Source organism: Schistocerca serialis, chromosome 5, assembly GCF_023864345.2.
Source record: "Schistocerca serialis cubense isolate TAMUIC-IGC-003099 chromosome 5, iqSchSeri2.2, whole genome shotgun sequence".
NCBI classification, from domain to species: domain Eukaryota; kingdom Metazoa; phylum Arthropoda; class Insecta; order Orthoptera; family Acrididae; genus Schistocerca; species Schistocerca serialis.
Genome location: NC_064642.1, coordinates 46,486,390 through 46,498,875, shown reverse-complemented (window position 1 = coordinate 46,498,875; position 12,486 = coordinate 46,486,390). Strand labels below are relative to the sequence as shown.

At 42.4% G+C, this 12,486-nt stretch overlaps 1 non-coding gene across 1 annotated transcript; it reads right to left on the bottom strand.

Moving 5' to 3' along the window:
* Positions 1-9,655: 9,655 nt before the first annotated feature.
* On the bottom strand, positions 9,656-9,729 carry Trnan-guu (transfer RNA asparagine (anticodon GUU)). The gene has a single exon. It is a non-coding gene; the product is annotated as a tRNA-Asn (tRNA).
* Positions 9,730-12,486: the final 2,757 nt, after the last annotated feature.

Sequence of the window (12,486 nt, the reverse complement as noted above, 5' to 3'; positions counted from 1 at the left end):
GACTCCTTCCACTGATTTTATGCGATTTTTAAAGTTATCCTCTGCGGTGTTCGACGGTTACTTTGTGTCTGGTAACGTCTGCCTGCTCTTGCTTCAGCTGGGGTTGTACCTCTGAGTTTCCACCTCACCCTCACATCACCAACATACGACTCGTGTGGCTTTTAAAAGGTTTGATCCGTCCCTGAGGGATTGTTTACTCAATTGAAACCCGACGACTAGTCCACGTTCGAATTTAATGAGCCCTCCTTACCGTCCCATTCTACTATTACTGCTTCTCTGCTAACAACACAAAACTCCACTTCTTCTTTTATACTAGTGATCAAGACCGTATTACGTAGAGGTGTCTGGATACTTTCGAACACACAGTGCACTACAGAGGTCACCAGTTCTAATGCGGTACAGGGTCCAAGTTTCCTCCTTTTGGGTGACAAGTCCATTCTTTAAAATATTCCTCGATTAAAATTCTGAAACTATGCCTGATACTGTAATTAGACACGTTGTTGCTAAGTGGCCAAGAAGTCGAATTTTTGCGTTTAGCTTCAATACTTATATACATAAACTAATAACAACAATAATAATATATTATTCACGTTTGGGCCCTATTGTATCGCTTGATGTACAAAAATGGGATTTTCAGAGTTTTTAGTTTTTCTTTGTGCTCATATTAAATCCATTTTCGCTCGTCAGGGCAAGCTTTTCTGTTCTTCGTGGATTTTTCTTGCAGTCATGAACTTCCTGTTTGGTACCTCAAACGATGTTATTCCACTTTCCTCACGTTTTCTTCTACTGCACCGAACCATTTTATTGTTGCAATGTTAGCTTTACTGCGATTTTCACAGAATTCCCCAACCTACCTACTTGATCTAGTTAGTTCCAGTTTTTTAAATTTACCCATAAAATTTTAGCCGGTGTTTTTCCCATCCGAACAAACATACTTTTCAATTTCCTCGTTCGCTGTTAATCTGTACGTTCCTTCTTCAGTAAAAGTATAATCCAAAAGTTTTCTGATTACTTTTCGTTCTATTTTCTGGTTTTCTTCATTGTGTGCCTTTCTGTCCCGATTCAGTTTTTCAATCCCGTAAAGACACTCTGGTTTGATAACTGTATAGGACTGCCACAGTTTCGAGTATTTATAGATGCATTTTTTGTTAGGGATATCTTTTGTAAGTCTGAAGCCTGTATACATAACGTGGCAACGAGTTTCGTAACTGATCTTTTCCAGGCCAATCTCTAGAATGGTTTCCCCTAAATGTTTGAAATGACAAACTCGTACGCTTTTCCCTGTACTTGCGAGGGCGCACTGAGGAGTTACGCCTACGAATTTTTCACGAGAAAACTTTTAAAGCTTTTCAAGTAAAGCAAACATTATTAACATTTTACATCTGTATTCTTCATCCCTCTGTCGCTAGAGGGCTCCGGATTGCACATTGTAACTTTGGTGTGTCTAATGTAACCATGTCGGTGCGTGAGAAACAGTGCACTGCGATCGGGTTTCGACTTGGAAGAGTTCGTCTACGTAAGGAGCACCCCCTTTTTCAACATGATAATGCTAGATCACAAACGAGGGATACGACATTTGCAGCAATACAACCCCTTGCATTCATTGTCACAGATCATTCCCCATACAGCCCCGACTTGGCCTCACCCGATTTCGGACTGTTTCCAGAACTTAAAGGACACCTTCGAGAACTTCACTTTGATAGTAATAAAATGGTGCAAGCAGAGGTTATTTGAATAGTTCGTCAATTTTAACGCCTATTTCCTGTTTTCGGCACTTTTCGATTACTTCTTTTAAGCACAGTTGAAAAGTAATAGAGAGAGTTTATTGTCTTATCTTACTCTTGTTTTAACTGCGAAATATTCCGAAATTTCTCTCTTGAGTTTTACGTTATACTTCGTACCATTTAGCTTTTCACCAATAATTACAGTGGTTTTCAAGTCCAGAGCTTGTTCCTTCGGAATCTGGGAGCGAGACTTACGGTCCACTGAGTCATAAGCCTATTTAAAGTCGACAAAAGTATTAACTACTTTCTTACTAGAATTTTTTTATATACATGAATTAGTTTCAGAACAAAAAAATTTTTCTGGTCAAGATTTATTTTGTTTGAAACCTGCAAGATATTCTCCAATTTTGTATTCTGTTTGCCGTTTTTTCTTCCCAGGAGACAATGACACATAATTTCGAATGGGAGACGAAGAAGAGAAGAACACCTATAATTATTAACAACAGTTCCATCTCTCTTTCAATGCCGTGGCTGTATCAGTGCAGTTTTCTGCTCGTACAAAATTTTCGCAGTTCGCCGAGTATTTTGCATGTCGGTGTAATTTCAATTATTATTGGTTGGTCAATTACTTTCTGAAGTCAAAAAAAGTATTTTTCGTCAGACGTGTTTCTCTTTTCTTTATAAAGCATCTCCTGTGGCTATTCTGGAAACAAGGTATGCATAATATGTTTCCACATTTTGGTATCCACAGATATAAAAGTATTTCTTTATGGTTACAATTCATTTACGATGTTTCTGCCTCCTGTACGGATATACATATTCTGATGGCCACTGCCTTTTCCTTCGTTGTTAGCAAAGGTTGAAAATGGAGAACACTTATTTGTACGTTCAATTTTTACTATGTTTGGAACTAAAACCGTATTATATATAGTTTGTGAGTATCGTCAAGGTGTAAATGCACTTTTTATTCCTTTATTTTGTTGCCGTGTGTGTGCGTGTCTGCGCGCGAGCGCGAACTCGTGTGCTTGTGTGTGTGTGTGTGTGTGTGTGTGTGTGTGTGTGTGTGTGTGTGTGTTTGAGAGAGAGAGAGAGAGAGAGAGAGAGAGAGAAAGAGAGAGAGAGAGTGTAAATTAGAGAAGATGTGTTGAATTTTCAGCAAAGATGCGAATGGAATATGGGAGGTTGATTCAAATGGCTCTGAGCACTATGGGACTTAACATCTGAGGTCATCAGTCACCTAGAACTTAGAACTGCTTAAACCTATCTAACCTAAGGACATCACACACATCCATGCCCGAGGCAGGATTCGAACCTGCGACCGTAGCGGTCGCGCAGTTCCAGACTGAATTGCCTAGAACCGAAATATTGGAGGTTCAAGAGTGGTGGTTAGCACTTGGCAGGAGGGTTGACACAGACTGACGTATGGCCATACGTCTGTAACCATTACTAGTGAAGCCGGCAAAGCTTCGCAACTGCTAAATATGTATGGAAATTAGATTACATTCTAACCTCTTCCCCCTTTCTTTATCAATCTCCTCCTCCTCCTCTTTTTGTTCATCTCTCTCTCCTCCTCCTCCTCGCCTTTCCATTCTTGCATTACCTCCTTCCCCCTTACCTATGTCCATCTCTCACTCTCTTTGTCCATCTCTTCTTCCTCCTGCTTTCTGTCCATCTCCTGCTTCTCTTTTTCTGTGTTCACTTCCTCACCCCTCTCTGTCCATTTCCTCTTCTCCCCCTCCCTCTGATCTTGAGCTTTGTTAATTGTTATTGCAAACGAAACTTTAAAATAAATGGGTAAGTCGGTTCAAATCATTGTTATAAGGTGTATGACAGGGAGCTCTCCAGCTGCTAGATCTGTGAGGATAGCGACTTCAATAACAGTACTCACGTAGTTTTAACCTGCGAAAGGGTAGGGTTACAATGTTTTGGACGATTCAGATTCTATAGGAATATTCTAATCACAAGCAGATAAGCTGTAAATATAGCTTTCCTGTTTTCTGTAAAATCGACAGGGAGGAAGAAAACGAAACACCACGTTGTTGTGCATATAATTTCCGTTTAAAATTATATAGAGAACAGAACGACAATCTAATTAATGGGTCGGCCGCTGTGGCCGAGCGGATCTAGGTGCTTCAGCCCGCAGGTTCGAATCCTGCCTCGGGCATGCATGTGTGTGATGTCCTTGGGTTAGTTAGGTTTAAGTAGTTCTACGTCTAGGGGACTGATGACCTCAGATGTTAAGCGCCATAGAACTTAGAGCCATTTGAACCATTGGAACCATTTTTTTCTACGTAATGGCCTGTATTTTCATCTTTGGCAGGAATAACAGTGGCGATGCGTCGTGGCACGGAAGCAGTGAGGCCTTGTTAGGTCGTTGGAGGGTGTCAGCACCACATCTGCGCACACAAGTCACCTAATTCCCGTAAATTACGGGGAGAGGGAGAAGAGCTTTGACACCACGTTCAGTCACATCCCAAATGTGTTAGATCGTGTTCAAATCTAGCGAACTGGGGGGCCAGCACATCAGTTACAATTCGCCACTGTGTTCCTCGAATCACTCCATCACATTCATGGCATTGTGACATGGCGCATTACCTTGCTGAAAAATGCCACTGGTGTCGGATAATATAGTTGTCATGAAGGGATGTAAGTGGTCTGAAACGAGTGTACGGTACTCCTTGGCCGTCTTGGTGCCTTTCACGAGCCCCAGTGGACCCATGGATGCCCACGGGAATGTTGCCCAGAGCATAATGGAGCTGCCGCCAGCCTGTCTCTTCCCCTGGAAGACGGCGGATTCGCTCCTCCCATCGGAATGATGAACAAGGTATCGTGATTCGTCAGACCATGCAACGCTCTGCCACGGTGTCAATGTCCGGCGCCGATGGTCACGTGCCCATTTCATTTCTAGTTGTCGATGTTGTGGTGTTAGCATTGGCGCATGCATGGGTCGTCGGCTTTGGAGGCCCATCCTTAGGAGTATTCGGTGCACTGTGTGTTCAGACATACTTGTACTCTGCCAAGCATTAACGTGTAATGTTAGTTCCGTCACGGTTAGCCGTCTGTTCTGTTTTACCAATCTGTGCAGCCTACGACGTCCGACATCTGTAATGAGGGATGGCCGCTCATCCCCACAACGACTGGAATTGCTTTCATCTTGGTTTCGCCACATGTTGAAGACACTCACCACAGCACTCCTCGAACACCCGAAAAGTTTTGCAGTTTACGAAATCCGGATCATCACTATCTGCCCTCGGTCAAACTCTGGTACATGGCACGCCTTCCCTTTTCTACGCCCGGACAGCGCGCCCACTGATACTATACACATCAAAAAAGGTTTTGCACCACCCCGGTTCCGAGAACTCCTGAAGAAAGACGTTGACTGTGCAAATTGTATCACAGACACAGTCCCTTTGACTGTTCAGAGATGTCACTAAACCCGCCCAAAGAAGTGAACAACCACGCATGAGCAGAGTCTATTAGACGAAGGGGGTCCAACAGCCGATCAGTTCCAGTCATTCCACCAGGAAGGAGGCACACGGCTCGTGTTGTCTGTAGTTCAACCAGGCCTAGACGGTCAATACCGCGGTCCGATCGCGTCCACATTGTTACTTTGTGCAGGAAGTACTCTCAACAAGGAAAGTGTCCAGGCGACTTGGAGTGAACCAAAGCGATGTTGTTCGGACATGGGGGAGATACAGAGAGACAGGAACTGTCGGTGATATGCCTCGCCCAGGCCGCCCAAGGGCTACTACCGCGGTGGACGACCACCACCTACGGATTATGGCTCGGAGGACCCTGACAGCAAAGCCACCATGTTGAATAATGCGTTTCGTGCAGCCACAGGACGTTGTGCTACGACTCAGATTGTGCACAATAGGCTGCATGATGCGTAACTTCGCTCCAGACTTCTACTACTAGGTCCGTCTTTGCAACCACGACACCATGCAGTGCGGTACATATGGGCCCAACAACATGCTGAATGGACCGCTCAGGATTGGCATCACGTTCTCTTCGCCGATGAGTGTCGCATATGCCTTCAACCAGACAATCGTCAGAGACGTGTTTGGAGGCAACCAGGTCAGCCTGAACGCCTTAGACACACTGTCCAGCGAGTGCATCAGGGTAGAGGTTCCTGCTGTTTTGGATTTGCATTATGTGGGGCAGACGTACGCCGCTGGTGGTCACGGAAGGCCCCGTAACGGCTGTACAACACGTGAATGCCGTCCTCCGATCGATAGTGCAACCATATCGGCAGAATATTAGCGATGCATTCGTCTTCATGGACAACAGGTCGAGCCCTCATCGTGCACATCTTGTGAATGACTTCCTTCAGGACAACGACATCACTCGACTAGAGTGGCCAGCATGTTCTCTAGACATGAACCCTATCGATCATGCCTGGGATAGATTGAAAAGGGCTGTTTATGGACGACGTGTCCCACCAACCACTCTGAGGGATCTACGCTGAAAGGCCGTTGAGGAGTGGGACAATCTGGACCAACAGTGTCTTGATGGACTTGTTGACAGTATGCCATGACGAATGCATCAATGGAAGAGCATGTGCTACTGGTATTAGAGGTACTGGTGTGTACAGCGATCTGGACGTCGGTGGGTTGCCTGGACTCACCCATGATTTACGACACTTAGGATCCATTTCTCATCACCTGTCACTTTTCGATGGAGAAACGAGTTTCTTTTGTATCTAGCCAGCAGCATTTCACAAGTGGTCTTTCGAGTTGCTTTCTGTCTTTCATTTAGTCCACGCGGAACCCATTTTCCCACATTCTGCACCTTCCCCGTAGCTTTCAACCGAAGAGAAACGGCTTTCTGCGTCACATTCAATTGTTCCGCGAGTTCTGTTGAGTTTGAGTATCACCTTCAGCCAATAAGGCCTCCAATTCGTTGCCTTCGAACTTTTTCGGTGGTCTCCCGCCCTCGTCGTTTCTCGCGTCAAAATCTCCATTTTTGAAATTTTTGATCCACTCGAAACACTGTTTTTTCCAAAGAACATGTTCGCTGAAAGCTTCGACAAGCATTCGATACGATTCTGCAGCAGTTTTCTTCAAATGACAACAGAAAACCAATGTTGTCCGCAAATCGTAGTTCGTAGGCACAAAACTCGACATGTTTACGGTTTGAAATGGATGCCGATGTATGGAACTTGGGTTACTGTGTGTTGACATTTGTCGTCAGCCATTACAGGAAGCAGATGGCGCTGCAGACGCGGTCTCACGGGCTCTACTCTGACGGCTAGCACCGTCTATAGGGAAATTCCAGTTTCATAATTCTACACCTGGTAGGTTTCGACGGGTGAGTTTGCGAGTATTAAAATATGTGACATGAAAGAACGTATCTTTTGATAGCATTGACATAGAAGCTTTAATATTTACCCCACCAAGAAACCTTAGACCACAGCGTGTGACGTTAATTTCACCTTGATAAATCTACCCGTTCTTGGGAGAAAGGGTTTTTAACAGTAGGACAGGAGAACAGACAAACAACAAGGTGGTCCTAAAGGTTCCGTTTTTACCGATTAAGATACGGAACCCTAAAAATGGAATGATTTTATTCACCTCGCAGGATTTGACACTGACCCCAATATATAAAGCCATATTTTACAGCAAGTGGTTGACTTAACAACATTACTTTTCAGCACGTGGCAGAGTTGGATACTGATAACCGGTTGGCATTCGCAAGTCAGTATGGCAGAAACTGTCACGTGGCAGATTTTGAAACTCACCACCTCTTTTATGATAGTTAGCAACTTTTTGCGTAACCTTCATACGGTTCGGAAGACATCCACCTTCGTGAGGATCAATGTTGAAACACACTGTAGACTACCTTGATTTTGGTTTTCGTAAGTGAAAGGAAGGAAGGACGGAAGAATGAAAGATTAGGTCAGGTCATTAGAGACAGAGCACAAGCACGAATTTTTTGTTAAGGGTGGGGAAGGATATCGGCCGTGTCCTTTCAAAGGAGGCATCCCAGTATTTGGCTGGAGCGATTTAGGGAAATCAAGGAAAATCTAAATCAGGATGGCCAGACGCCTTTCTGAGCCGTCGCCCTCCCCAGTGCAAACCCGTTACTTAAATCGCTTAATGCAAATACTCTTACAGCATTGTCATCTCCTTCTGAGATGCCGATTCCCACTTAGCGATTACTTGTTATCTTCTGAAGACAATAAAAGAGTCTTCTGCGTGGTGGCAGAGTTTTCATGTGAAAACGCAATGAAGATAAGAGAAACTACCTGAACGTCTCTTTAAATTAAATCAACCAATTAAAATTAAGGAAGTAGAAACTGGAAGCTCATCTTAATACCTACGGGATACTGTACTGGCGAACGATTAAAGTTTTTTGTGAGCACCCTCCAGCAGGCACAAATGGGAATACACAGAACAATGGTAGACAGCAGGAGAAGGCAAAAACAGATACCTCGCTTCATCAGAAGCAACTCTGTAAGTTAACAGACCGTGTACTGTTTCCAGTTCACTCTGTGAAATGACGGACACCACCTGCTAATCTCTCTCTCTCTCTCTCTTTTTTCTTCAGGACACCTTATGTAACCCAGCCCAAAACCGCTAAGGACAAGAACTTTAAATTTGGAGAGAGTGTTCATCTTTGTACCGTAGGCATCGTTTAAGAAGGGATTTCTCGCAATTTAACTCCGAAAAGGGGGTGAAATTGTAGATTAAAGTTTTTTGAAAATATGTCGCTGTTAATGTAATTTTGAAGCTAAGAAAATTGGTACTTGGTTTCTCAGAGAGAAATAAAGAAATACGTGTTCCAGCATTATTGTTAATTTAACCCATATGGGGGCGAAACAGTGGGTGAAAGTTTTTTTGAAAACAAGTCATTGTTAAAGAACCACTAAGGCATTTTTAAAGCTACATAAATGAAAACTGGTATTTGACTTCTCGGTTAGAAATGGAAAAATTCGTCTTCCATTGTTTTGGAAAAATTATAGCACTAAGGGGCTGAAATAGGGGATGAAAGGTTTCGTGGAAATATTTCTTCCAGAAAGCAATTTTGAAGTTTGCTCAAAGAAAATTTTAATTTGACTTCTCAGTTAGAAATACAAAATTAAGTCTTTCAGTGTTTTTGGAAATTCTACCTTTAAGGATAGAAACTTGAAATTTGGAGAGGGCGTTGATCTTATACTGCAGGCGTCTACAGTAAGCGACTGTTCGAAATTCCGCCCCTAAGGGAGTGAAGTAGGGGATTAATGATTCTTCGAAAATAAATGATTAGTAAAGCTACATCTGTGAAAATTGGTATTTCACATGTTGGTTAGAAATAAAAGAATTTAATGTTTTTGAAAATTCAGCCGCTAAGTGGGTGAAATGGGGGATGAAAATTTCTGTGAAATATTTCATTACGAAAGCGTTTTAAAGCTAAATATATGAAAATTTGTATGTGGCTTCTCAGTAAGAAATAAAAAAATTACGCGCTTTTTGGAAATTGAAAGCCTAAGGGGGTGAAATAGGGGACTAAAATCTTTATGATAATATTGCGTTTTATAGAACTTTTCAGAGCTAAACCTGTGAACGTTTATATTTGACTTATAATGAAATGTGGGTTAGGGGATGAAAGTTTCTGTGGAAATATCACCACAAGAACTCAAAAGAGAGGATCAATAAAGACTCTAACAACCAGAATTACTTTGTGATCAGAACTACTTTCGGAAAATACCATTCTTGTATGACCTTAATTAGCGTGCAATTTGCCAAGAATATGAAAATCCGATTAAAGAAAAACAGAAAAAACGTGTGCAGACCATACAATCTACGCGAGCGAAGCGGCAGGCGCTGTGCTAGCTACTTGTAAGCTGCGTAACGTACTGATTTGACATTCAGCTATGCATTTGGCGTACGGACAGTTGCTATCGGAGTGTGGAACGAGCCCAGGGACCGTTTTCCGGGAAATAAAATTTCCGCCCCCGGGTGGGCTCGAACCACCAACCTTTCGGTTAACAGCCGAACGCGCTAGCCGATTGCGCCACGGAGGCTGACGACCGAGCGGTCTCTATTTCGCAGTATTTCTAACAAGGCGATAACTAGCACTGTCGTTTTTCAAATGGTATAATAAAATTGTTACAAGTCAGTTTTTAGGTGTGTGTAGCAGCAACCAGTTCCCAGTTAGAAACTAGGAATTAAGAATTATCATTTAATAGGCGTTGAGCGTTTATTTTTTTGTATTATAACTACTAGGGCCGATGTGAGACTGCTGTACGAAGGACTTCGAGAGCTTCATGTGAAAGGTAATAGTAAACAATAACAATTTAGAACTTACTAAGTAGTGGGACATACGTAAGTAATATGTGAACGGCTAGTACACAAGTAGCAGTTTATGAATTCCGTAGACTAATTAAGGAAAAACCATGTTACCATGTCCAAAGAGGTAGTTTTAAACCCAAGCATGGCGTACGGTATATTAAGTGGCAGATGGCTTATTTCTAGAGGGGTTGTGGTGAGCGGAGGAAGTTGGCCCCACGGGGTGTGCGCGTGTGGGGAGGTTTGGGGTTAGATGGGGTGGGGTGTGAGGAGAGACAAACGGACCACGCCCGCCTCTGGCAGCGTAGGTACGTTAATCTGTAGTTCACGCTGCCGCAAAAGCGGGAGGCACGCAGGGAAGTAGCGTTGGGTGAAATGTTGTTCGTAATTAAACGTGAAATCAATTATTGACACGTTTTCTAAAGGTGTTAACTGCAACAATTCCGTACACTCATCACCAAGAAAGGAAACCGTATGAAACCAGTAAAGCCGCGGTTCTCTAAAGAATCGAACTGCCGTCTATAAAATAACTTCAAACGTCTGATTACATCTGAAGTAATGTGTTAAACATTTGAATTTAAGCACGTGAACGAGGAAAAAGTTTAGGAACATTCATTGGAAGTCGCAAAGTGCTCTTACTATGAAAGTCCTGAAAACATAGACTCGATAATTTGCGCTCTGTTTCAAGCAAACGTTTTCCACGCGTCTCCATGTTTACGTCATATCTCCTGAATTATGTATCGTACAATGATATAATTTTGTAGGTACGTTCAGTGATGTATGCAGATATTGTCTGCTAAGTTTATTGAGAATAGGGTTATTAGTAAAGAAGTAGAAAGGTAAAACTCATGCCGGATGCAACAGTTAGACTGCATGTAGAGTAGTGCGAAAATGTATTTACTGCTAAGCTTCTTCACTTTCGTAATTTGTGGAAAGTAACAGGGAGTGAAAGTTTCGAAAGGATTGAAATTAATGCAAAGTTTATTGTAAGTCGCAGAGTGCTCTCAATCTCAAATACTGGATGGACACATCCCGTGTATTTGCGGGCCGTGGGTTACCTATCTCAACAGAAACAGCTCTCTTATTAAACTTGGAACGTAACATTATACGTCTTAATGATCAGATGATGACGCCCGTGGTCTTGCGGTAGCGTTCTCGCTTCCCGCGCACGGTGTCCCGGATTCGATTCTCGGCGGGATCAGGGACTTTCGCTGCCTTGAGATGACGGCGTGTTGTGTGTCATTCATCATCTTTTCGTCCTCATTCACTCGCAAGTCGCCGTAGTGGCGTTAAAGAAATTGTGGAGCGGTGGCGGAACTGCCCCGCTAGGGTTCTCCCGGCCACCAATGCCATACGCTCATTATTATTATGACACCTTTTTAAATTCGGTAAATAATTAAGCGAAAATCAAATTTTTCTTATTCCATGAAGCCGTTGGAAAGGTAGCCTGCAACTATCTAGCGGTTTAATAATTTGGAGTGAAGTATAGGATCTTTCATTAAGATTGATACTTTTTAAATTGTTTATTTCCAGTTTCTGATATATTTTTTATGTGGTCAGATCTGAGCGGGATTTCACTCTACATTGTTGGGAACCAAAAAATTTAGTTTGTATATGTCTTCTGTAACAAATCTTGACCATGCGTAACTATCAAGTCGGTGACCATTAATTACAGACAAGTCAAGAACAACTTTGTCCACAGCTTATTTTCTTTGTCGGTCGTGATAATAGTAAGTAGTCTCCATTAAAAATCCTGTCGCTAAAGAATAGGTGCACGGTAATATAACTTATATTTCACCGAGACAGATACACTGCAGTGTGAGGTAACTGAGGTAGTCATTGGTGACTATCGTGTTATAAATGGTCTTTCATTTAGCCGGCGGTGCACGTGCCTGGATTCTCGACGTCAGTACACGCATCTGGTCTCACAAACCCTTTCAGTTTTCATCGTTTCTAATTTGCATTATTATATATATTATAGGAGGACGTGGTAGGTAATGAAGCAGTATCATTATCATTCACTTTAATTTAGCTATTTAAAAGACGAATTTTGTATTTTGGTCAAAAGCATTTACGTAGAAATGAGCTGCTATCAAAGTAATACACATATTTTGTGGGATATTTTGTCGATACAATCTCGTCACACAGTAACAGAATGTTCAGGACAAATATATGTATTGCAGTTTTTATAAACCTATCTCTCTTTGCTTTTGTAGTCCACACACTGTTCTCGTGAGCTCGCAGTTGATTTCACTTCAGATCTTTTCGCAGCCCAATACTCTTCAATTCTCTCAGTTAGCTTTTTTGACCAAGTTTTGGACGCTGCCCTATACTGAAGCTCAAAAGAAGGCTGCCTCAAGAATTCTCTTCTCCTCAGTTCTTTTTTCTTATTTATGTTGAGATTATAGTGACATCTCATTTTCTCCTCTTCTGTCTCGTAAGAATATACCATGACGTATTACAGTACTTACAGGATACTAAAATAAAGTATC